This window comes from Salvia splendens, chromosome 17 (assembly GCF_004379255.2).
Source record: "Salvia splendens isolate huo1 chromosome 17, SspV2, whole genome shotgun sequence".
NCBI classification, from domain to species: Eukaryota; Viridiplantae; Streptophyta; class Magnoliopsida; order Lamiales; family Lamiaceae; genus Salvia; species Salvia splendens.
Window position 1 is genome coordinate 20,152,277 of NC_056048.1, and position 23,310 is coordinate 20,175,586.

The window sequence follows — 23,310 nt, forward strand, 5'->3', positions numbered from 1 at the left end:
AATAAACGACAAATTAATCCTTGATATTCATAATCATGATCAAATACGTCCTGAACATTTTACAATTGGAATCAAGGGTCAGAAGAACTAGGGTTCGTCGTCGTCCTCCCTGCGCCGTCTTCTTCCTCAGGGACTTCGCCGTCGGGCTCGACTTTTGGAATTGGAGAAAGCTTAACTTCTGCGTCGGTACTAAGGTTTGCCGACAGATCTTGTTCTATTTGCTTCAGAGGAGGAGAATGGTGTTCGTCAGAATTGGACTCCGACCTCCCTTCAGTTTCACTTTGATTTTCAGGCAGGTGGTGGTTGGACTTCCTCTTCCTCGAATACACCGCTTTGACGTTCACAAGTCCGTCGGTGGAGCGGAACTCATGGTACTTCCAACTCATGGCCGGCGGTGTCGACGGCGTTCTCAGTCTGAATCAGACTTAGGGGTTTGTGTGGATTGTGTGGAGAGAAAGAAGAGAGAGAGAGAGTTGGAGAGTTGGGGAGGGAGTCGATTCGTTTCCAGTATTTGGAGTGTGGTGAGGAATGATTTTTGAATTAGAAATGGAAAAGTAATTTAAAAAGTCTTAAAAAAATTTTAATTAACAAAATAATTAGAAAAATAATTAGATGACTAATAATCCGAGATTAAGCCTAATCAGGTCAAAATTTCACTAATCGACGGTTGACCGTCAAAAAATGACGGAACCGTAAAAAATGGACCCAATCGACACGAATTTCATTTGTTATGGACCCGTTTTTCAAAAAGTGAATGTTTTGGACCAAATTCGTATTTTGGCCATATGTTTAGAACCAAAATTGAGCTTTACTCTAATTATAATTAAATTACAATATTTGAATAATTATTAATTTTACTGACCATAATTAAAGTTTTATCAACAAATACAATCTCAAAATTAAAAGCCTCAACCTCCCCGCCTTCCATCGATATAAAAAAAACAACTAAACTCAAAAACTCATAATCAAGACTACAACCTCTTAATCTTTGTGTATATTGTAGACTCAATTGACCGAGGAGTTATAATGGTCGTGGAAACCACTACCCTCGTCGGAATCCATGGCAGGAGACGGGAGGGTGAACATAGTGTAGAGGTGAGAGATGCACGCCTATACAGGCCATGGTCATTCTCGAGCCTTTAACTTCTGGACCAAACACCTAAAATTACACTATGGCGGAAGTACATTGAGAGAGAGAGAGAGAGACTGTGTGCGCGCTAATTTGACTTGGTGCCAAAATCCAAAATATAGGAAATGAACATCTCTGCACCAACAAATAATGACAATGCTTGAAATTTCAAAATTATCCTCATGGGACTTGCAAGTCATTCAGAAATTCATTAAGGGGTTTCAGTGAAGAGGAACAAAATCTATATAACGCAAAGACCAAGTACCATTTGAAGTTAACTTTTAATTTAAAAATAAAATTCAAAATTTTAATTTTTATCAAAACACAAAAAAATAAAGTTATTAGAAATCATATTCTCATGATTCATATTTTCAGAAATTATTTTCTTTGCCAAATAAAGTATTGTAAATAGGTTCATGTATGTGTTAGTTGTAACCAACCAATTACGAGCGCTGATGACACTACATTTTTTTATCGATACCTCCAAGATAGCAGCACATGACATAAACAGTTAAAGTCCAATTTTGAATTTAGTGCAACACTCCTGAGCTAAAGGAAAAGAGAGAGTATTATGAATTACTCCATCCGTCCGCGAATAGGAGTCTCATTTATTTCCGGCATGGATTTTAAGAAATGTTAAGAAAAGTAGATGGAAGAAAGTTAGCGGAATATGAGTTACATTTGTATATTAGTTTTAAATGAAATGTGAGTGGATTGAGTTAATGGAATGTGAGAACTCTTTATCATTTATAGTCGCGGAAAGGCCAAAATGGAAAAACAGGACTCCTATTCGCGCGGGAGTAGTTTATACAGGTTGAAACAAAAAAAGAATACATCATATTCATCCTTTGTGAGGAGTAAAGAGGGAGATGGAGTATCAGATATGTACAGTGAGGGAATGATTTACACAATCAAGAAAATATAGTAGCTCGAAAACTGCCTTCGTCACTGTCGTCATGGACAAGAAGATGGAAGACAGCCTAAATGAACCTATCCAGAAATGCTTGACATATTTGATTTGGAAGGTAGCAGGTTTATGAAACTTCCATTTGTAGATTGAGTAAAAAGAAAATATAAGGCCGCCTAACCTTGTTTTTTCTAGTCAGTATTGTACTGAAAAGGGAATTCACAGTAGGTCTCTTAGGCTTGTTGCTCTTCTTCTTCAGTTCAACTAGCACATTGAGAAAGATATACATTGACAATTCTGACAAAGCAAGCATAAGATGATAATTTACGATTTCAAAGTTCTTGTAGGTGTATCCCATGAAGTTCATGTCTGTGTAAGAAATAAATATTTATCAGATCCCACATTATCAGAAACTTATACAGCAGGAATGACAAGCTTCACTAGATCCCATTTCATGATAGAAGATATGCGAGGCGAGTGAACTAAAACAATGATACATGATACAGTTGAGTAGGCCTAAAACATAAATAAGGAGGAGAGTGAACTAATCACATGTTGTCCTTACAACCGCCAACATTTTTCTAAGAAAGGTTGTAATCTCATGTTACGGTACTTTGCCAATTACAGCAGTAGGTGAATATAAGTCCCTCTAAGCCACACACACATGTATATACATGTCCTTGAGTTCATCCTTGTACAAGAGTCAATCGAGATAATAACAAATGGCATTTTCAGCATTACACGAAGATAAGAGGTAAGACTAAAAACACGTTGCCATATCAACAAAATATCATATCATGGTAGTAGTATCAGAGACCAAAAGAAACGAATTGCAACAAATCCAAAGAGAAAGCACCCTTTCCAATCATGGTTAATGGCTCAAAATCATCAGCACCCATTTTATGCATATATTCTGTTTCCTTCTTCTCTAACTACTTTAAAATGTTGTTATGCCTCTGAAGGCGCATATTACGTCTGTAAGAATGTAAGAGACTATTTGTGCATAAAGTAAGATAAATCAACAATAAAATAAAATAAAACATGCAACCCCAGAGGAGAGTAAGGGAGAAATTGCACGAAATAAGATAAAGCTTTGGCATTGGTTTACTAAAATGCTCTTTTGGGGAATGGAGACAGAAAGATCTGGCCGAATGAAAGGAGAAGAAGAAGAATCTTTCATAATATAAGAAACTCCAGCACATATTTTATAAGGATTCTGTTAGATATCATGCTAGCTTCTATGGAGAGACCCTTGCCCAAGAACCAAAAAAACATTCTAGCTCCAAGTTATTCACTCTGAGCTTAAGGAGATTGCAATCCACCAAAAAACATTCTTTATTAATCGTGCGCTCCTAACAAAAGGCGAAAGAAGATTGAACCCCAACTTCTGTTAATGCTTCAACCAAAGATTGCTTCAAGCTACTCAAAACTAAGTACAACGAATTATTTTCCGAGAAACGTTATAAGTATAATGCATAGAGGCTTACAATGGAAATAGCGAAAATCTGACAAGTATTTGGACCGAAAAAATCATAAAGAGCTTTGTTTCGGAACATAACTCACTCTGGAACTATTTTAACAAAACAAGACAATGAGACATGAAACAAAGACTGTTTGATATGACAAGGAGCATAATAACATTCATACTACTTGAGAACCAATTGAAAAAAAAGGTGATACATCAGCTTCGTATAATCAAATGTGGGGGTAGTAGTCAAAATGTAATCCCAATTCCCATATATGTATATGACTTCTGACAACATAATGAAAATATCAAGGTGGAGGAAGTTGACAGAAGAAGTCACAATGACATTGATCATGCAGACTAAACATAGCATGCAGAGGAGATATGTGTAGTAAAATCCAGTGATCTGCAGTAAACGATAGAAAAATGTCATACCGCTCTCTCCTTTCTAGCAAGTTCTTCATTTGTTCCTTGTAATGATTTTCAATATACTGCTTGGCTGCAGCTGCCTTCTGTGTAGTTGCATTTGAAGGTGTTTCCTCATTCAATTGTCCCTTCATACCTTCTTTTCCATTAGGCCTAAGCTCAGTCCCTTCATACCTTCTTTTCCTCATTCAATTGTCCCTTCTGCTTGAAGTATTATGCTTCCCCTTTGAATGGAACTTAGCACACCAACGCCTAGCAGTTTCAATCTACCTCCACTCCTCTTTTGTTGCCAATACTCAAAGCGCGAATTCCCAGATGCTATAAATTTAGTGTCTTAAATAATCTTCAAGCTTCGCGTACATTGGGAATGCTGCATAAAGCAGAGAAATAAAAGGCAATAAATCAAGAAAGGTAGGCAATCTTCTTTCATGCTCAAGAAACCCTTTTTGGTTGGAGTTATATGAACAAAAATGACCTAAAATGTGTGTTCTTATTATGTTTTGTTTATTTATCTTCCCTACCAAACATGCACACAATACATCATATCTGGTCTCGTGTTGAACTTTCAAAGTCTTTCTTGATTGGCTAACAAACTTCTGTGCTTATCTCCTACTGAGACTGCTTCAAACAAAAAACCCAAATGCATGAATGGCTCTATTGTCTGCAGATTGAGTTGTTTTGTAGCAAAGACTGAAACTTGTGCATAAGCTATGGTTGAGTGGATTTATTTGATGCTTCAATTTATTGGGATAATGTGTTGTGGAACTAAGTAATCCCATCCATCTGATTATATCAATGTTTGATCCTCTGAAAGATGATGCTTTTCCAAGAAAGGGTGATGGTTTCATTTTGTGAGTCCTCAACAATGTCAAATTTACAACAAAAACAAAAGCAGGATTTAATTAATAGATCAATGCAAGCGAGTCAAAATATTTAAAGATCCACAAATTACAAGTAAATTCCAGGTATAATCCTGCTAGGGACCTTGTCGCAATACAGCTTCCAGTACTTGCCATACCTGCAACAAACAGAAAAAAATTTCCAATCAAAATGTTACAATCAATGAACACATTATATGTAATCTACCACATTCATAAATCAAAGATGTAATGCAATACCAACCCAGTCTACGATATGCGGGAGTTGTGCTATGATGAGATTCACGGAGATATGCTTCTATTAATGGCTAAAAGCAACCGGCCGGGATCATTCAATACAACGGTATGAACACGATACCAAGGCAAACCCATGGAAAATACCCCTTTATCGAAGAAAGATAGACACTTCGTAACTTTTTTGCATTGGAAAGGTTATGCTATGACTATCCTATAGACTTCCCCTGTTCAGTAGATTACTTCTTCACAAAGGTTAGGATTCTATATTCTACTTGTAATAATGGAAGAATTCTGTTCGTAAGAACAATGAGAAGCAAATTTGTTCTTTATTCGATAAGTACCAATATGCAATGGTGGATTGATATGACATTTATACGTGAAGATAATGATGTGTGCTTACTTTGTTTTGCATCTGTCATCATCCTTCTTAGCTTGGTCAAAAAGAAGAATCATAAGGAACACCACATAAAAGTATGGGAGAAACTGCAAGTTAGATGAGAGGAGGCCGGGGATTAGGAAGGTGTTAAGTTTTAAACTTAAAAATGTTGGTGAGAAGCTTACATGGTCGAACAGAGCTGGTACGGTTTAGAAGAAGGCTCCCAGGATTTCCGGCACATAATGGAAGTGACGAGCTAAGCCCCACGTGTCGAAGCATAATATACTTTTTTTTTATTTCTTTACGTATTTAGTTTTGATCAACCCATGTTCCAGATCATCATGTAGTGAAATATTTTGAGCTGATGATTGTGTAGCCTGAAGCTAATGTGGAAAGGTGATATGAAGCAATACACCGCAACCAACATTAAGTGTACAAGGATAGGTCATTGTCTGACCGGTAATCGTTGTGTTTGGAGCCTACTTTTACATGTAATGTATTTGGAGCATGACTTACCATCCTGATGTCAGTAAAAGTAAAAGGCTGTTCTTTGTTTGACCGGTAGTAGTTGTGTACGAGGCAACAATCTACATCAAATTTGAAAAAGACAAACTAACAATTTAATAACTCTTTCATCAATACGATAATTAAACAGTGAGATCACATATCATTATCACTACCTTGGATGGTGCTTTTCCCCAGACCAGGCATTTCCCTTTCGTCCTCCTAAATTCTTGCCTTTGCCTGTCACAATTGTTGGAAAGAGAACATGTGAGTCCCAAGTATGTTGGGAAGAGAATAACATTGACAATGTAGAGTTTCAATGAGTATGGTTTCTAGGTATATTTATATCTAGAGTCCTATAAATAGCCATGTAGAAGGTATCTCAATGAATAATTCAAATCTATCAAAATGTAGTCTTCAAGAGTTCTTCGGTTTTTTATTTTCCGCATTTTACTTTTCAATATGGTATCAGAGCAGGTTCGATCCCTTGTATGGATCAATCTGTCTCTATAGTAAAAAAAAATATCCAAAACCCTACCAAATTTACAGCCGAGAATATGCCCAAGTATACCAAACAGCTATGAAAAATTTTGGGTTCAAAAGTCATCTGCACGATGAGGACGTCGAGGGAGCAAGAGCAACTAACAATCCTTTGTTAGTTTGTTCAAAACCAAAAAAAAACACATACAAAAAAAAATTATCATTGATATTCATCCATCAGCAGCAGCGCCGCTCCATCATTCTCAAGGTAGGATGGTCGAAAAGGGAGGACAAATTGTTCTGGAGTCTGTTTTGAAGAAACAGAAGAGAGCTGAGGAATGGGCCTTGGTTAAAAAGCAGGAGGCCGCAGCACTGAGGAAAAGAAGTCTGCAAACAGGAAGCTGATCTACAACAGGGCTAAGGACTATGCCAAGGAATTCGCGGCCCATTCCAGTGGCTGCCCGAACTAATCCGGGCAGCAGCAACGGGGTTACCCGGGCAAGCTCCAGCAGCGGCTGCTCAGCTCCAGCCGACGGCGAACGGTAGCAGGGATAGACGACGGCACAGACCGCAAGCAACGGAGACCCCGACAACAGCAACGTGATGATGGCCGAGATCTCTTGTCAAAGCGGCAGAGGAGCCAACGGAGGACTAGCAATAAAAAGTCGATTGGATGCCGATGGCGGAGCGCATGACGGTTCTAAGGAGAACTCTGACCCTGCCAAGGCGTTGGAACTAGTAGAGTTGCTGAGGAAAATGATAAAAAGGATGAGACTGCCCCTGATCCAGCATTAAAGAAGAAGGCGGAATCAGATTCTGAAGTACGAAATACAAGTTTAAGGAATCATCCAGCCAGCGGCCAACCATGAGCAACCATGCCCGGAGAAGAAGGGTGATTGTAGCCGAATATAAAACTACAGCAGTCAAGAGAAGAAAATAGAGGAGTAATCCTCGGTTTGTCCATCCGAGGGGGAGAGGACTACCACAGCCGAAGAAACCAGAAGGAGGCAGCTCGTCGGAAGGAGGAGAGATGACTGATGTTTACGCCTTCGGAAGTGTATTGGCGTCGATGTACAGGTTGTCACCAAGAAGAGAAGATTAAAGGAGTCGAAGCAGTCGAAGAATTATCCGGTAGAGGGGGAGAGGAAATACACTACCGGAAGATTGTCTCCAATTCTACCAGCCATAGTGGTGCGTGCAGCCGTGATTCGAGGCTTGGCAGAAATCAACGAGGAAATCTGCTGTGATGAAAAGGTTGCAAGTCAGTGGTAGCTGGCATGAACGCTATGGATCTAAGACGTGGCATAACCATGGCTGTTGATGTTGTTACAAACTTGAAAAGCAGAGCAAGGATGATTGAAAAGCACATAGGAGGAGAATGCTCAGGTTGGAACTATTTCTGCTAATGGAGAAAGGGAAATTGATGAGCTGATTGCAAAGGTCGGGAAAAGTTGGAAAAGTGGGTGTCATCACAATTCAAGATGGGAAGACACTGTTCAATGAGTTGGAAGTAGTTGAGGGTATGAAGCTTGACAGAGGCCAACACGACCAAACGATTCAATCTCCGAATCAAGGAGATAATTGCTGAGGACGAAGGCGGAGCAAGCCGCTGTGAAGAGTTGGTAGGAATGAGATGTCGTCGATAAGATATTGAGAACCCGCTGCCAATTCGTCGGGAAGATGAATCAATTAGTGACTGGAGAAGTCTCACCATTAGGAAGTGAATAGGCGTCGGAGGGACGAGAGGATGCCGCCTGAGGACAATTTTCCTCGGGGACGATAAGAGGAAGGAGACACTACGTCTTCTTCATTGTTAGGGTTTCCAAAATGTGAAAGCAAATCTGGGCCTAGTGTCCATAGGCTCAAGGATGAAAAGGAATGGGCTGAGCATGGCCACACAAAATTAAGCTTTGGGCTGCAAATTAAATTCAGTCCAAAGAAGAAAAAGGCTCCTAAGACAAGAGCAAAAACTGTCAGAATTAGCTCCTCGACACGAGTAAAAACTACCAGTCAGAAAAAAGCTCATCGACAAGAGTAAAAAACTGTCAGTCAGAAAAAAGCTCCTCGACACGAGTAAAAACTGTCAGTCAGAAAAAAATGATTTGGCTCCTAGATACGAGCTAAAACTGTCTAAGATGGCTCCCGGATATGAGTAAAAACTGTCTAAGAAGGCTCCCGGATATGAGTAAAAACTGTCTAGATTAGCTCCTTGGCACGAGTTAAAACTGTCAATAAAAAATTGAAGAGCTCTATGACACGAGTTAAAACTGTCAACAGAAAAATTGAAGAAACTCCTTGAAATGAGTCTAAACTTTCAATGAAAAAAAGCCTCCTTGATATGAGTATAAACTATCAATGATGATTTGAAGAAGCTCTATGATACGAGCATAAACTGTCAATGAAAAGTGAAGGACTCCTGAATATGAGTATAAACTATTAATCAAAGTGAAGATCGTGCAAGTTAAGTGTCGAAAAACTCGATACTTAACTTGAGGGGGAGTGTTGGAAAGAGAACATGTGAGTCCCAAGTATGTTGGGAAGAGAATAACATTGACAATGTAGAGTTTCAATGAGTATGGTTTCTAGGTATATTTATATCTAGAGTCCTATAAATAGCCATGTAGAAGGTATCTCAATGAATAATTCAAATCTATCAAAATGTAGTCTTCAAGAGTTCTTCGGTTTTTTATTTTCCGCATTTTACTTTTCAATAACAATCATAGTTTATGTATATGCAGAGTATGCCTGTTACAAGAATGAAGATTGCAAGCTGCAAAACAAAGTTAATTTAGCCAAAGTTAGAGATAAGAAACTGAGATAAGGTTAAGCAAGATCTCAACTGCAGAGTACTGGCCATGGCATAAGTCAACTATCATTCAGAATTTCAGCCAAATGATGATTATGCTAATTTGTTGTATATGTAAAAATTGTGGTTTTATTGTTTTTACTTTCCTGTAAGGAACTGAAAAAAGATCTTCACACCTATGCAAAAAGTAGTAGGGAAACATCTAAAGAATCTGAAATCTTGCATATTGCATTATCACTATTTGACTAATTGCTAAGTAACTTAAAAAATACTTTTTAACTCCAAGATTCACCAGGTGATTGACAAGGTACATGCAAGGAGATGTATATATAGATGGGACCCACACATAACATCCCCAACAGATGTAAAAGCCAGCTGAAAATGCATTAAGTAAATTGGAGTTACAGAAACAACAATCACCCAATCATGAGGGAACTTGAGATACAATCAATATTGTTCAAATGCAAAAACCAGACCTCTATCATGAGCTACATCCATTGTGTTCCAATATCCGGCTTCCCACCAAAAGAATTTGGTTACATATACCAACATTAATATTGTGTTAACCAACATTGAATCGGATAGCTTGCCCTATGTTTCGTATTGCAGGTGGGACAACATAGAGTGGCCAATTGCCATCATAAGCAAATTGTGGCATTTTGAGATAGTTAAAGACTACTAAAATAATCACGAGTGAAGACAGAGTTTCCATGAACAATGATTTCAGGCAGCATTAACTGCTTTATGCAATAGGTAACAGCAAGAACAGTGCAAGACATCATCCCAAATCTGCAGTTTGTGAACACTTTGATATCGAAGTTCTTGCCAATGCGAGGATAAAGCTCCATTCCCTGAAAAAAGATAGCGCATCAATCTTTGACTTCCGGTTAAGTGGTTATTGTATCAGCAAACTAATTTCCACATTATGTACAAAGATTCTATTTGTCTTTCATTAAGTTACTGTTTTGTTGTGCTACACAGCTGTAGGGAAGGAAACAAAGATACAATGAGGATAAAACCAAAATTCTCACCCAATAGAAATCAATAATTAAGTTTCCAGACGATCCAGAATCTGTTGAAGATGGCGCAACATGACCCTTGGGAAAAAAAAACATGTACAACTGAGAACAAATGGAATATTAGAGGTACCTACATAACCATGAATACGTACTTTGATGTACAAGAATATACAAAAGACGAAGCTCCCAAAAATTAATGCAGAAAATATTTCTCCCAAATGGTCATAAACTATTGTAGGGTTGAAAATTCCAAACCTGCAAAAAGTTACAAAGATATCCATAAACCCCGCACGGGAACATACAAGATAAACCACCTTGGCTTAAAACATTAACTACATCTAACCACTTTTGAAATATATATCAAGAAACAGTGCTTGATAGAGTTTGAGCAAGAACTACACGTTCATGTCAACAAGCACTAAGCAACTAATTGCAGAATGCTCAGTTTCGATGAGAAGGCAAAAATGAACAATTGTGAGAAAACTCATCAAAGATCCTTACCACCAGAGGCCAAGATAGTGACCACATATGCTAGAACTCCATTAGGCTGCGATAAGAATACGGGAAAATATCACAAAAGAAACCCATATACAGAAAGTTATATATTGTTTTCACCATATTACCTTATACACAGGTTTATTTCCCAGCAGGGCCCTCCACCCTTTTCCGAGGGAGAAGAAGTTGGAGGGTAGCCTCAAAGGCCGCATAACAAGCAATGATCTTCCATGCAGTGACAGTGGGGTTTGGCCAGATATCAATCAATCCCCGTTGGCCATGCTGCCTTAAGTAATCCCATGTTTGCAACACGGATCCATCAGCATGTACCATCGTATACCATCTGCATGAACATCAGCAAAACCAATTGCATAAATCTAGCATTTAAAAGTCAATAAAACAACCAAAACAATCTTCAATTGGGATTCAATAATCGGATCGACTCTCACAGTAGAATCACAAAAGGCGGACAGAGAGAGAGCATAGAGGCATAAGTGATGAGCAAGGGCGCATGCACCAAATCGGCTTCTGCCCCCATTTTTCTCAACTGAGATCCAGGTGAGAAGCTCTCGACTGCATATATAAACCATGAATTTATTTCTGAAAAAGTAACACACGGTGTCATAAAGGAAATTTTCCCAATTAGATATTTCATTGATCACGTGCCTACCCACTATCATATTTTCTACTGAATTTTGCAAATATAAAGTCATCACTGATCATTTACTACATCAAATCCAATCACATTCAAATAACTTCAATAATTGCAACAAACACGAAATCCATAAAACTACCATACCTATAATTCACAAGGAAACAACTAGGTTGACATCAATCAGCTTGTCGAAAGTCTGTGGATTATGCTATATGTTAGAAATTGAAAATTAAATGTAATCAGTTAGGTTGATTAGTGATGAATCCGCGAATTATTGATGTTAGTAAATGCTGGTAGAGAATTATGACACAATGAATTTACGTGGTTCGATTTACTGAGGTAAATCTACGTCCACGGGGAGAAATGAGGGCAGGTTTGTATTGCTTGATCTGCGAAAATACAGCTTACAACACAGACTTGCTATATGCTATTTTATCTCTAGAGAGCTTAACCCTTTTCTATCTGATCTAAGTTCTATTTATACATTGAACTAGGATCGTGGTTTGCAGCCCCACTAACAAGATCGTGGGTGAGCAATAACTGCTCAATAACTGCTTCATACCACTAAATAGATCGTGGGTATAGTGGAGGTCGTGGAGGCCTTTCATGAGTCCACTAACTCCTAGTTCGGTCGAATGCTGAGACCGAACTGCTGGACTTTACCGATCAACTCTTGCCGATCTGAGAGGAGAGCTTGACTGGTCGGCTTTTACCGAGCTGTAGGCTGAGTCCGAACTCTTTGGTCGTGCCGAACTCTTTGGTCGTGCCGAACAGATACTCTTTCTTGGGCTCTGGGCTGATGGGCCGTCACTGTTATTGGGCTTGCCATTAGGGTTTAGTTCGTACCCCATCACTACCCCCCCCGAAAAGCGAAGTGGATCACTTCGGCGAGGTGAGTCACTTCGGCATTCTGGATAACGGTAAGGGGGAGGCTGACGTCAGGGGACGTGCCTAGCGCATGCCTGCATTAAATGCGACAGTAAAATCCGGCCGTTGATTCCTGAAAAGGTGGGATTCGAAACGGCGCAACGATTTCGAAATCTTTCCCGTATCTGATAAATACGCTCTTTCTTCATCATTGAAGCACTTTTGCTGTTGCGTCTTCTATACTCTCTTTCTTGCGAAAATTCTCTCTCCGCTTTCAAGAATTTTTTCAGACTATCTTCACCTTCAAAAAGTAAGAAAAATGTCTTCTTCTTCTTCTTCGGAGTCGGGTAGCGTTAGGAAAGGGGGTAAGGGGTCTTCTAGCCGGAAAGAATCCGGGGAGAAGACCGTAGAGTATTTTCACAGTATCTTGAGTAAGGATACTGTGATATCCCTTTACGAAAAATACTCTTTTCCTGGGGGGAAGGCGGTGGTACCTGACGGTGATCACAGGGCTGACTCCCCGCCGGAGGGTTACGTCACCGTGTACGAGGCCTGCTTAGAATGCGGGCTTCGTTTCCCCCTCCCTTCTGCCTTTATAGATTTACTAGATTTTTTTCAGCTTCCTTTAGGCCAGGTGACTCCGAACTCCTGAGGTAAATCTACGTCCACGGGGAGAAATGAGGGCAGGTTTGTATTGCTTGATCTGCGAAAATACAGCTTACAACACAGACTTGCTATATGCTATTTTATCTCTAGAGAGCTTAACCCTTTTCTATCTGATCTAAGTTCTATTTATACATTGAACTAGGATCGTGGTTTGCAGCCCCACTAACAAGATCGTGGGTGAGCAATAACTGCTCAATAACTGCTTCATACCACTAAATAGATCGTGGGTATAGTGGAGGTCGTGGAGGCCTTTCATGAGTCCACTAACTCCTAGTTCGGTCGAATGCTGAGACCGAACTGCTGGACTTTACCGATCAACTCTTGCCGATCTGAGAGGAGAGCTTGACTGGTCGGCTTTTACCGAGCTGTAGGCTGAGTCCGAACTCTTTGGTCGTGCCGAACTCTTTGGTCGTGCCGAACAGATACTCTTTCTTGGGCTCTGGGCTGATGGGCCGTCACTGTTATTGGGCTTGCCATTAGGGTTTAGTTCGTACCCCATCAATTAGCATAAATTAGTTAGTTAGATTAATTTGTTGTTTTTTTTATTTGACCTAGCCTATATATAAGGCTTCTCATTGTGATTTGTAGTTAACTTCTTCCACAATGTAGTCCTTAATGAAATATCCATTTTTACTCCCTTTTTTCTCTCAGTTTCTTCGACTTCATCGACAGCGGTTTCTCGCCTTGTGAAGAACGAACCTACGGTTGTGATGATCGAAATGCAAATTAATGAAATGACAACATGCAAGGAAGAACACAAGCGAATTACGTGGTTCGGCGTAAGCCTACATCCACGGGCAGAATCTGGTGTGTTTCTTTATTGATCACTCGAGAAATTACAAACATAAGAGCACTCAAAACTCTCAAGAATTTACAAGATGGAAAACCCTCAACTCGCCCGAAAACTTCTTGCTTCGAGAGCTAAAAACGCACAGCTGAAAGATAACACTTCCTCTCTTGAATTCTCTCTCTATCACTTTTGATTTCTGTTGTTGTTGGTTCTGGAATGAATCGCAACTCCCTTAAGAAGTATCGATCAAGAAAACCGCCGAACAGCTTCCTTTGCCGAACAGCTTCCAATTGCCGAACAGCTTCCTTTTGCCGAACAGCTTCCAATTGCCGAACAGCTTCCAATTGCTGAACAGCTTCCAATTGCCGAACAGCTTCCTTTGGCCGAACAGCTCCTTTTGCCGAACACGGTTATAACCGTTTCCAACGGCTAGTTCCTGTTTTGGTTCCCAACGGCTATTTCCTGACTTGATTCTTCCACCAGCTCAATCCGATCTTGATGAGCTCAAACACTAACAAATCCTCCACCTTTGAGCAATCTAAGATCCATCACCACCAGTTCCACCTTCCTTCCCATACTTACAAATTTCGGACCACCCCAACCAAATCCAAGCAATGTCGGAACTTGGATCTTGGTAGGGCTTTAGTAAGTGCATCAGCCGCATTGTGCTCGGTGCTGACCTTCTCAATCTTCACCGCACCCTTCTCAACCTCATCTCGAATGAAATGCAGCCTCACGTCTATATGTTTGCTGCGTTCATGATATGTCTGATGTTTCGAGAGACAAATCGCGCTATTGCTGTCGCACTTGATCACAACATTCTCTTGCTTCACCCCAAAATCACCAACTATACCCCTAAGCCAGAAGCTTTCCTTTACTGCCTCAGCAAGAGCTATATACTCTGCCTCCGTCGTCGATAGAGCCACCACGGATTGGAGATTAGACTTCCAGCTCACCGCGGAGCCGAACAAGGTAAATATGTACCCAGATTGTGAGCGCCTATTATCAAGGTTAGCTGCATAATCTGAATCGCAAAACCCAATAATGCTATCCTTATCTCCTTCATTCTCTGATTTGAACATTATTCCCAGATCACTACTTCCTTTGAGATACTTGAGAATCCCTTTCAAAGCCAACCAGTGCTCTCTTCCCGGACAGGACATGTATCTGCTCACCACGCTTACCGCATGAGAAATATCAGGCCTTGTGCATATCATCATATACATCACACTCCCAACTATGTTGGAATAAGGTATCTGGCTCATCTCTCTTTCTTCTTGCTGATTTCTGGGACATTGTGATTTGGACAGCTTAGTCTGTTGTGATAGTGGAACTGAGGTTGCTCTACTCTTGTCAATCTGATATTTGTGCAGTACTTTCTGAATGTAGCCTTCTTGGGACAACCACAACACCCTCTTATCTGCATTTCTGAATATATCCATTCCCAAAATCTTGCTAGCACTCCCCAGATCCTTGATTTCAAATCCCTTTTTCAATAAGGCTTTCACCCTATCTAGCTCCTGTCTATCTGGTCCAGCAAGCAAGATGTCGTCTACATATAATAGCAAATACACAGCAGGTCCCTCAGACTTTGATTTGAAGTAGACACAACTATCATATCTGGAATTTATAAATCCCATACTCTGCATATGTTCATCAAACTTGATATGCCATTGTCTACTTGCTTGCTTCAAACCGTATAGACTTTTCTTTAGTAGACAAACCTTATCTTCACTCCCATGTATCACAAATCCCTCTGGCTGATTCATGTATATAGTTTCCTCAAGCTCTCCATGAAGAAAGGCTGTCTTCACATCAAGTTGGTCCAAAAACCAACTTCTTTGAGCAACTATAGCTAGCAAAATTCTGATTGAGGCATGCTTTACCACTGGAGAAAATACTTCATTATAGTCTATTCCCTCCTCTTGTGTGAACCCCCGAGCTACAAGCCTAGCCTTGAACCTAATCTTGTTCCCAACCTCCAACTTTTTCTTGTATATCCACTTACAACTCACTGGTTTTTGTGTGGAAGGTCTCTTCACAAGCACCCATGTCTTGTTCTTGATCAGGGACTGTATTTCATCTATCATAGCCTCCATCCACTGCTTGCTCTCCTTAGAACTCATAGCTTCCTTGAAGCTTGAAGGCTCTGCATACTCTATGTTTTCTGCAACACATAGTGCATATAGCAAGTATTCTTCTTCACTGTATCTTGTAGATGGTTTAGGGATTCTTCTGACCCTATCTCTGGCTAGAACATAGTCACCCAAATCCTGCTGCTCTTCTTCAGGGTTCAAGACATCAGCATCTGCTTCTTCTTGTTCACTATGATTTCCCATCTGCTGTTCAGGCTCAGCAATTCTATCTGCTCCAGAAACCTCCACCTGAACTGATTCCTCAGCCTCCTCAGGTTCTGGAACACCCATCTCCACCATCCTCTCAGGCTCTGGTTCTTTCTCAGAATGAGATGGCCTCTGGCTCTCTTGAGCCTTTTCCAGAAATGGCATCCTACTTTCTTCAAATTGCACATCTCTAGAGATAATAACTTTCTGATTTCCTGGCTCTATGCACCACAGTCTGTAGCCCTTCACTCCCTTTTGGTATCCAATCATCACACATCTCAAGGCCCTTGGCTCCAACTTACTTTGCCTGATGTGTGCATAAGCCATACAACCAAAAATCTTCATATTCGAATAATCCATGGCCCTTCCATACCATCTCTGATCAGGAGTGTCAAAAGCTATAGCTGAAGAAGGGCTTCTATTGATGAGAACTGCTGCCATACTCACAGCCTCACCCCAGAATCTCTTAGCCATTCCAGAGCCAAAGAGCATACATCTAACTCGCTCTAGGATGGTTCTATTCATGCGGTCAGCAACTCCATTCTGTTGGGGATTAGATGGAGATGTCCTATGCCTCTTCATACCTTTCTGCTTGCAGAAAGAATCAAACTCCCCACTCAGAAATTCCAGCCCATTATCAGTTCTTAAACACTTCAAAGGACACCCTTTCTCCACCTCCACTTCCCTACACCACTCCTTGAATTTCATGAATGTCTCTGATTTTTCCTTCAAGATAAACACCCATAATTTTCTAGAAAAATCATCAATAATGGATAGAAAGTATCTACCTCCACCCAATGAAGCTGGTGTAGCTGGGCCCCACAAGTCACTGTGGGCATAGTCTAGTGGTGACTTTGAGCTGTGAATTCCTCTTCCATAGGGCAGTTTCTTACTCTTTCCGAGCACACATTGCTCACACAAACCCAACTGCTCATTGGGATTTTCCAGCTTAATCAGCTCCTTCTTGGCCAATTCTTTAATTCCAGTTTCTCCCAAGTGTCCGAGTCTGAGATGCCACATTCTTAAGTCTAATACCTGCACCAGATTCACAGATCCAGTAACCACACTTGCCTTTAGATAGTATAGGCTTCTCTTTCTCTCAGCCATCATAACAACATCACCATTCTTGACGATGTTCATAATCCCATCAGATAATATGCAATTATATCCTGCTGCATCCAACACTCCAATAGAGATCAAATTCCTCTTAATCTCTGGGATAAACCTCACACCAGTGAGTAACCTGATGGAGCCATTATGAAGTCTAAGCCTGATGGACCCAATTCCTCTGATTCTGCATATCTGGTCATTTCCTAACAAAACTGATCCAGCTGCATTCTTGATTTCCTCAAAATGACTTCTAGTTGGACACATGTGGAAGCTACATCCAGAATCCATGATCCATGGAAGTTCTTCCATGTCCTCAGTCACACACAGAGCCTCCGGGACCACCAACTCTTCTGCAATATCAGCATTGTTCTTGCCATTCTCTTCCTCGGCCTGCTTCTTCTTCCAAACCCAACAATTCTTCTTTATGTGGCCTGGTTTCTTGCAGTGATGGCATGATCTGGTCTCTTTCCAGTCAGCTGTCTTGTTTTTCCAAGGCTTCTTCTGTGACTTTCTTTTCACATTCTTCTTGTGATCAGCAACATTCAGACTCTCAGACACCATTTCAGTGGACTTTGGATTAGATTTCTGGATTTCCTTGAGCTTTAGAGCAGAGTACACCTCTTCATATCCAATCTTGGACTCTCTACCAAGAAGTATAGCATCCTTGAAATGCTCATAACTTGGTGGCAAGGAATTCAACAACATCAGAGCCTTGTCCTCATCTTTAATCTCTTCATCAATGTTCTCAAGATCATCGATGCATTTCCCAAATTCTTCGAGCTGTTCCAACACACCTTTTCCATCAGCAATCTTGAAAGTGAGAAGTTTCTGCTTCAGGTGCAGCCGATTTGCCAAGGATTTGGCCATGTATAATGACTCCAACTTGGACCAAACTCCAGCCGCTGTCTCCTCCTTTGAAACTTCTCTGAGGACTCTGTCATTGAGGTTGAGTATCAAGGTACTATATGCCTTGTACTCTCTGTCTTGAGCCTTTGCCTTCTCCTTTTCATCAGGCTCGGGCTTCTCCTCCTCATTACTGCCTCCACCATTTAGGGTTTCCCATAAACCCTGTTGCATCAAGATTGCTTTCATCTTCAGCCTCCATAGGCCAAAATCATTTCGGCCTGTGAACTTTTCAACATCAAACCTTGCTGCAGCCATTATTCAAACAGGTTGAGCGCCTTCTTGAGGAAACAAAGAAAGAACTCCCAAAACTTTATGCCTTCTCGATCAATTCAGTGGACGAATTTCCCACAGACGGCGCCACGTTGTGAAGAACGAACCTACGGTTGTGATGATCGAAATGCAAATTAATGAAATGACAACATGCAAGGAAGAACACAAGCGAATTACGTGGTTCGGCGTAAGCCTACATCCACGGGCAGAATCTGGTGTGTTTCTTTATTGATCACTCGAGAAATTACAAACATAAGAGCACTCAAAACTCTCAAGAATTTACAAGATGGAAAACCCTCAACTCGCCCGAAAACTTCTTGCTTCGAGAGCTAAAAACGCACAGCTGAAAGATAACACTTCCTCTCTTGAATTCTCTCTCTATCACTTTTGATTTCTGTTGTTGTTGGTTCTGGAATGAATCGCAACTCCCTTAAGAAGTATCGATCAAGAAAACCGCCGAACAGCTTCCTTTGCCGAACAGCTTCCAATTGCCGAACAGCTTCCTTTTGCCGAACAGCTTCCAATTGCCGAACAGCTTCCAATTGCTGAACAGCTTCCAATTGCCGAACAGCTTCCTTTGGCCGAACAGCTCCTTTTGCCGAACACGGTTATAACCGTTTCCAACGGCTAGTTCCTGTTTTGGTTCCCAACGGCTATTTCCTGACTTGATTCTTCCACCAGCTCAATCCGATCTTGATGAGCTCAAACACTAACACGCCTCTTTCCACAGATTTTCCTTTTAATCCTCAAATTTCAACACTATACTTCAACCATACTAGAAAACCCATTTTTCCAGTTAAAAACAGCCCCAACCATACACCAAAACGCATCTCAAATCTCCCATTTTTGCGTTTTTTGAACAGTAGCTACCCAAATATGGGGTAGCACTGTAGCTACTACATAATTTGTGAAAAATTGCAAAACCCCCCCTTCCTATGTACTCCCTCCGTCCCGCACTACTCGCACATTTCCTTTAGGGCACGGAGATTAAGGAATGAGTGATATACAAAGTCAACAATTACGGCTGTAGGTATAAATTGTTACTAAAAATGGAAAGAGTGCAAATAACTTGGAACGCCCAGAAAGGAAATAAGTGCAAGTAGTGTGGGACGGAGGGAGTATGTATTTATCGGGGGAAGAAACATACAAAGAGGAAATGGCGGAAGCAAAAATAGTAGATAGATTGGCGACGGGTTCTCTTCAATAAAGAAGACGACAGTCGTGGGCCTCTATTATGATCATGGGCCTCAATTATATATTTAATTATAATCAACTATAAATAATTAGTAAAAGATTTAATTGTTAATTGTATTGATATTTGGTTATGTTTAGTAGTACTAATTAACTATGTTAACACTAAACGAATTTAGAATTTTGAGTTTGTGTAAATAAGTTTTGTTTAAATATATTTGAATTTTAGATTTATATTTAAGTATTTATTCAAGGTTAAGTATTTGTAGTATTTAGTTTAAGTTTAATTATTCTTTCATCTATTATTTAGTTAAAAACTCAATTTTAACATTCATCTATTATATATATATATATATATATTGATATTATATACTACCTCCGTCCCATAATAATTGTCACTTTTATTGTGGGCACGTGTTTTAAGAAAGGTAAAGAAAGGTTGGTTGGAAAAGTTAGTGGAATGTGAGACCCACTTTTTTATATTGATTTTATAATAAAATGTAAGTGAAGTGAGTTAGTGGAATGCGAGACTTACTTACCATTTATGGTAAAAATGAAGTATGACAATTATTGTGAGACGGGCTGAAATGGAAAAAAGTGACAATTATTGTGGGACGGAGGGAGTATAATATTAGATTTAAATTTAATACTATAAGAAAATAAATTAACAATATGATATTTAATTTATAATAAAATATTAATAAATTATTATGGGGTTAATGTGTAATTTAAATAAATATGTATGTAAGATTGAAAAAGTAAAAAGAAGTAGGAGAATATGGAATATTCTTTTAGGTGTTTTAGTGTAAATGGTTGGAGTAGAATTACTATTTGATGTGACAGAACTGAAAAAATGAGTTTGAATTTGGTAGAAATGGTTGAAGATGGTATAATAAGCTATAAATACCGCCACAAAAATTTAAAAGCTCTGTAGTCCAAGAGGGATCTATGTTTTATTTAAATAATGATTTTAATAAAATTTAAATAATCATTTACAATAAACTCAAACTTAAAATAATATACTATGGAGTGTATATATGTCTTATTACTGACAAAATTTTAAAAAGTTTTTAATTTTATTTTAATGCAAACCTAAAAATAGATTATTTTTTATTCAAAAACAAAAAATGAGATTGATTTTGAAGTACTGTTGGAGCTAATTGTCTATCTCATTTTATGTTTTAGAGTACAATTGGAAATGGTGTAAAATCATGCCAAAATTTGGTATTTACCACGAACCTTAAAATTGATCTAAAATATCACAAACTTTACATTTTCTTTGTTTTTTTCTATGCCAATCACCATATCCAATCAACTTCCTTATATTTTTCATCCTACTTGGCACTTACTAAATTTACGTGATTTTCTATATAACTTTTTATCCTACTTATCACGAATCTAAAAAGCAATTTAAAATATCATAAACATTTCATGGTTGCCCATGTATACAATATTTTTGCCGAAGATATCTTATTTGGGTTGGGTTGGAAAATAACAAACAAAATGTAAAGTTAATGATATTTTAGACCAATTTAAAGTTAATGAGAAATACCAAAATTTGACCAAAGTTTATAATTTTAGGGACCAAATCCCTAAAACATTTAAAAAGTTTCATCCGTGTTTTAGGTTAATACATTTCGTTATATGTGTTCTAACGTCGCTAACTATTTACCAACGTAGCGTACAAAATATAAAATAATAATTAAATATTTTGTACTAATGTAAAGTAATAATAAAACATTTTATACCAATATGAAACAATAATTAAGATTTTGTACTACTTAGACTTTGAGTTAATTGCATTCAAACAATAATAGTAATAGAACATACTAAAATGAGAACGGAGTAAAAAATTGTATATACACTTCAAATTTTTTATATCAATATAAACCAAAAGGTAAAACATTTTGTATGATTTGGGTGTTTATCCCTAATTTGATATACTACTCATTCTGTCCCACTTAAGATGACCACATTCTTGAGTGGCACGGAGTTTTAGGTGGAATAGTTATTTGTGATAAAGTAGAATGAAAAAAGTAATTGAATATTTTAAATTCCAAATATAGAATGGAATAGTTTTAGGTGGGATAGTTATTTGTGATAAAGTAGAGGAGAAATGAATTTAATTCCAAATATAGAAAGTTGACATCTTGAATAGAACAAACTAAAAAGGAAAGATGAATGTCTTGAATGAGATATCTTTTATACCAATATAAAACAAAAACTAAATATTTTGTTTGATTTGGGTGTTTCTGAAGGGGTTGGCAGCGGAAGCGTGCGTTCTAACGGATCACATTAAACTGATCTATTTAGCAGATTATTTAGATAAACCCTATTCGCGTAATTATCACATGTATCATGCTCATAACTTGAATTTTAAACATGCTTTAGCACAAATAATCCCTAAAACATGCTTGCTACGGAGTTAGCCAATTTACCTCGTTGATTCACTTAAGAATCGAAGATGGCTTGTGTCTTCTCCACGTGAAGATCTTGAGAACTCGACCTCAGATCTTCTGACTAGTTTCCCGGACTGTAAACTAATATTGTGTGTGGAAGGACTTGGAAAGAGGTCGAAAACACGAATAGAATGCGGATCAAGTTATATGGAATGATAACCGAACCGATTGGATCAGTTAGCAAATGTCGTTGCCACTTAATCAATGCAATCTAGCTCTTGCCCTTTCCGCCTTGCCAAAGTAATTTATAACTCCCAATTTTGTACAACTTTAACAGTAAAGCGGCAAGTTCGGGGTCGATCCCACAGAGAAGTTGGTGTGTCGAGTGTGTGAGTAGTGAACATGGGGGTTGGCTGCTGCCACGCTTTAACTTGGGAGTTTTTAACTACTAGTTTTAATCTAGACAGAATTAAACTAGCTAGCTTGATCAATGGAAATTTAACTACCGGATCAAGTGAATTGCAGGTAATAACAGAAAAGTAAATGCGCGGATTAAAAGCGAAAATAACTTTGATTAAACTAAAAGCTGAGTACAACGTGAAATTTAAACTAAACTAACACTTTGGAATCTAAGAAAGCGGTAAAAACTGAGAAAAATCTCAGCGGGAAACTTAAGATAACGCTAACAGAAATGAGTATTATGCAGCACTCCCTTTCGGTCGCCCTTTAAACTAAGCTATCTAACTAAGCTAGAGAACTGAACTAAACTAAGCTAGAGAGCTGAACTACGCTAAATAACTAAGCTAAGCTAAACTAGACGGAAAGTAAAGTCTCGGATGCCTTCTTGTGGTGGCACACCCTCTATTTATAAGCTCGATTCGGCCGCTAGCTGGATAACGATCTTGACAGGGAATATTCGCTCATTCTGAGAGTGAGCAAATCATTGATTGCTACGTGCTGTTCTTCTAGAATGACGACGCTTTTTTGTAACAGATTCGTGACTCAGCTCCATCCTTGCGTCTCATATTCCAGCACGTGTCCCCTTCTAGAACGTCGTCCTTGATAACAGAATGGTGCGCTATATCCAGCTCATTTCCTCACGTGTTCTTCTTATAGAAGCCAGCGGTCCCCACCTAACTGCTTGATCGCTCCCCCTTGATTCTTCTTCTAGAACATTAAATAATCAAGGGAGTCAACTAATCCTCTTTCCGCAGGATGAGACACGCTCTGATAGAGCTCTTGAATTTGGGGTACTGTGCCCAAAGATAAAACGACTAACATCTCTGGTGTAACAGCACCGCTAGTTGACGAAATGGATAATGGCAAGGACAGAGCTTCAACAGCAGAGTGAGGGAAAAAGCTGGTAAGCTATGAATAAGAGAGTATGTTGGT

General features: G+C 39.1%; 1 long non-coding RNA gene and 1 pseudogene across 8 annotated transcripts; both read right to left on the reverse strand.

The window, feature by feature from the left end:
* Positions 1 to 1,249: 1,249 nt before the first annotated feature.
* LOC121773616 lies at positions 1,250 to 8,256 on the reverse strand. 8 transcript variants are annotated; one of them, XR_006044815.1, is made up of 7 exons: positions 6,099 to 8,256; positions 5,604 to 6,005; positions 5,443 to 5,525; positions 4,880 to 4,945; positions 3,937 to 4,297; positions 2,218 to 2,300; positions 1,250 to 1,264 (listed from the first exon to the last, which is right to left on the reverse strand). It is a non-coding gene; the product is annotated as an uncharacterized LOC121773616 (long non-coding RNA). The 8 variants fall into 8 exon arrangements; XR_006044813.1 differs by having other exon boundaries at positions 2,218 to 2,405; XR_006044812.1 differs by lacking the exon at positions 1,250 to 1,264 and adding an exon at positions 1,900 to 2,119 and having other exon boundaries at positions 2,218 to 2,405.
* Positions 8,257 to 9,644: 1,388 nt separating this feature from the next.
* Positions 9,645 to 11,290, reverse strand: LOC121773615 (annotated as a pseudogene).
* Between the last annotated feature and the right edge of the window lie 12,020 nt (positions 11,291 to 23,310).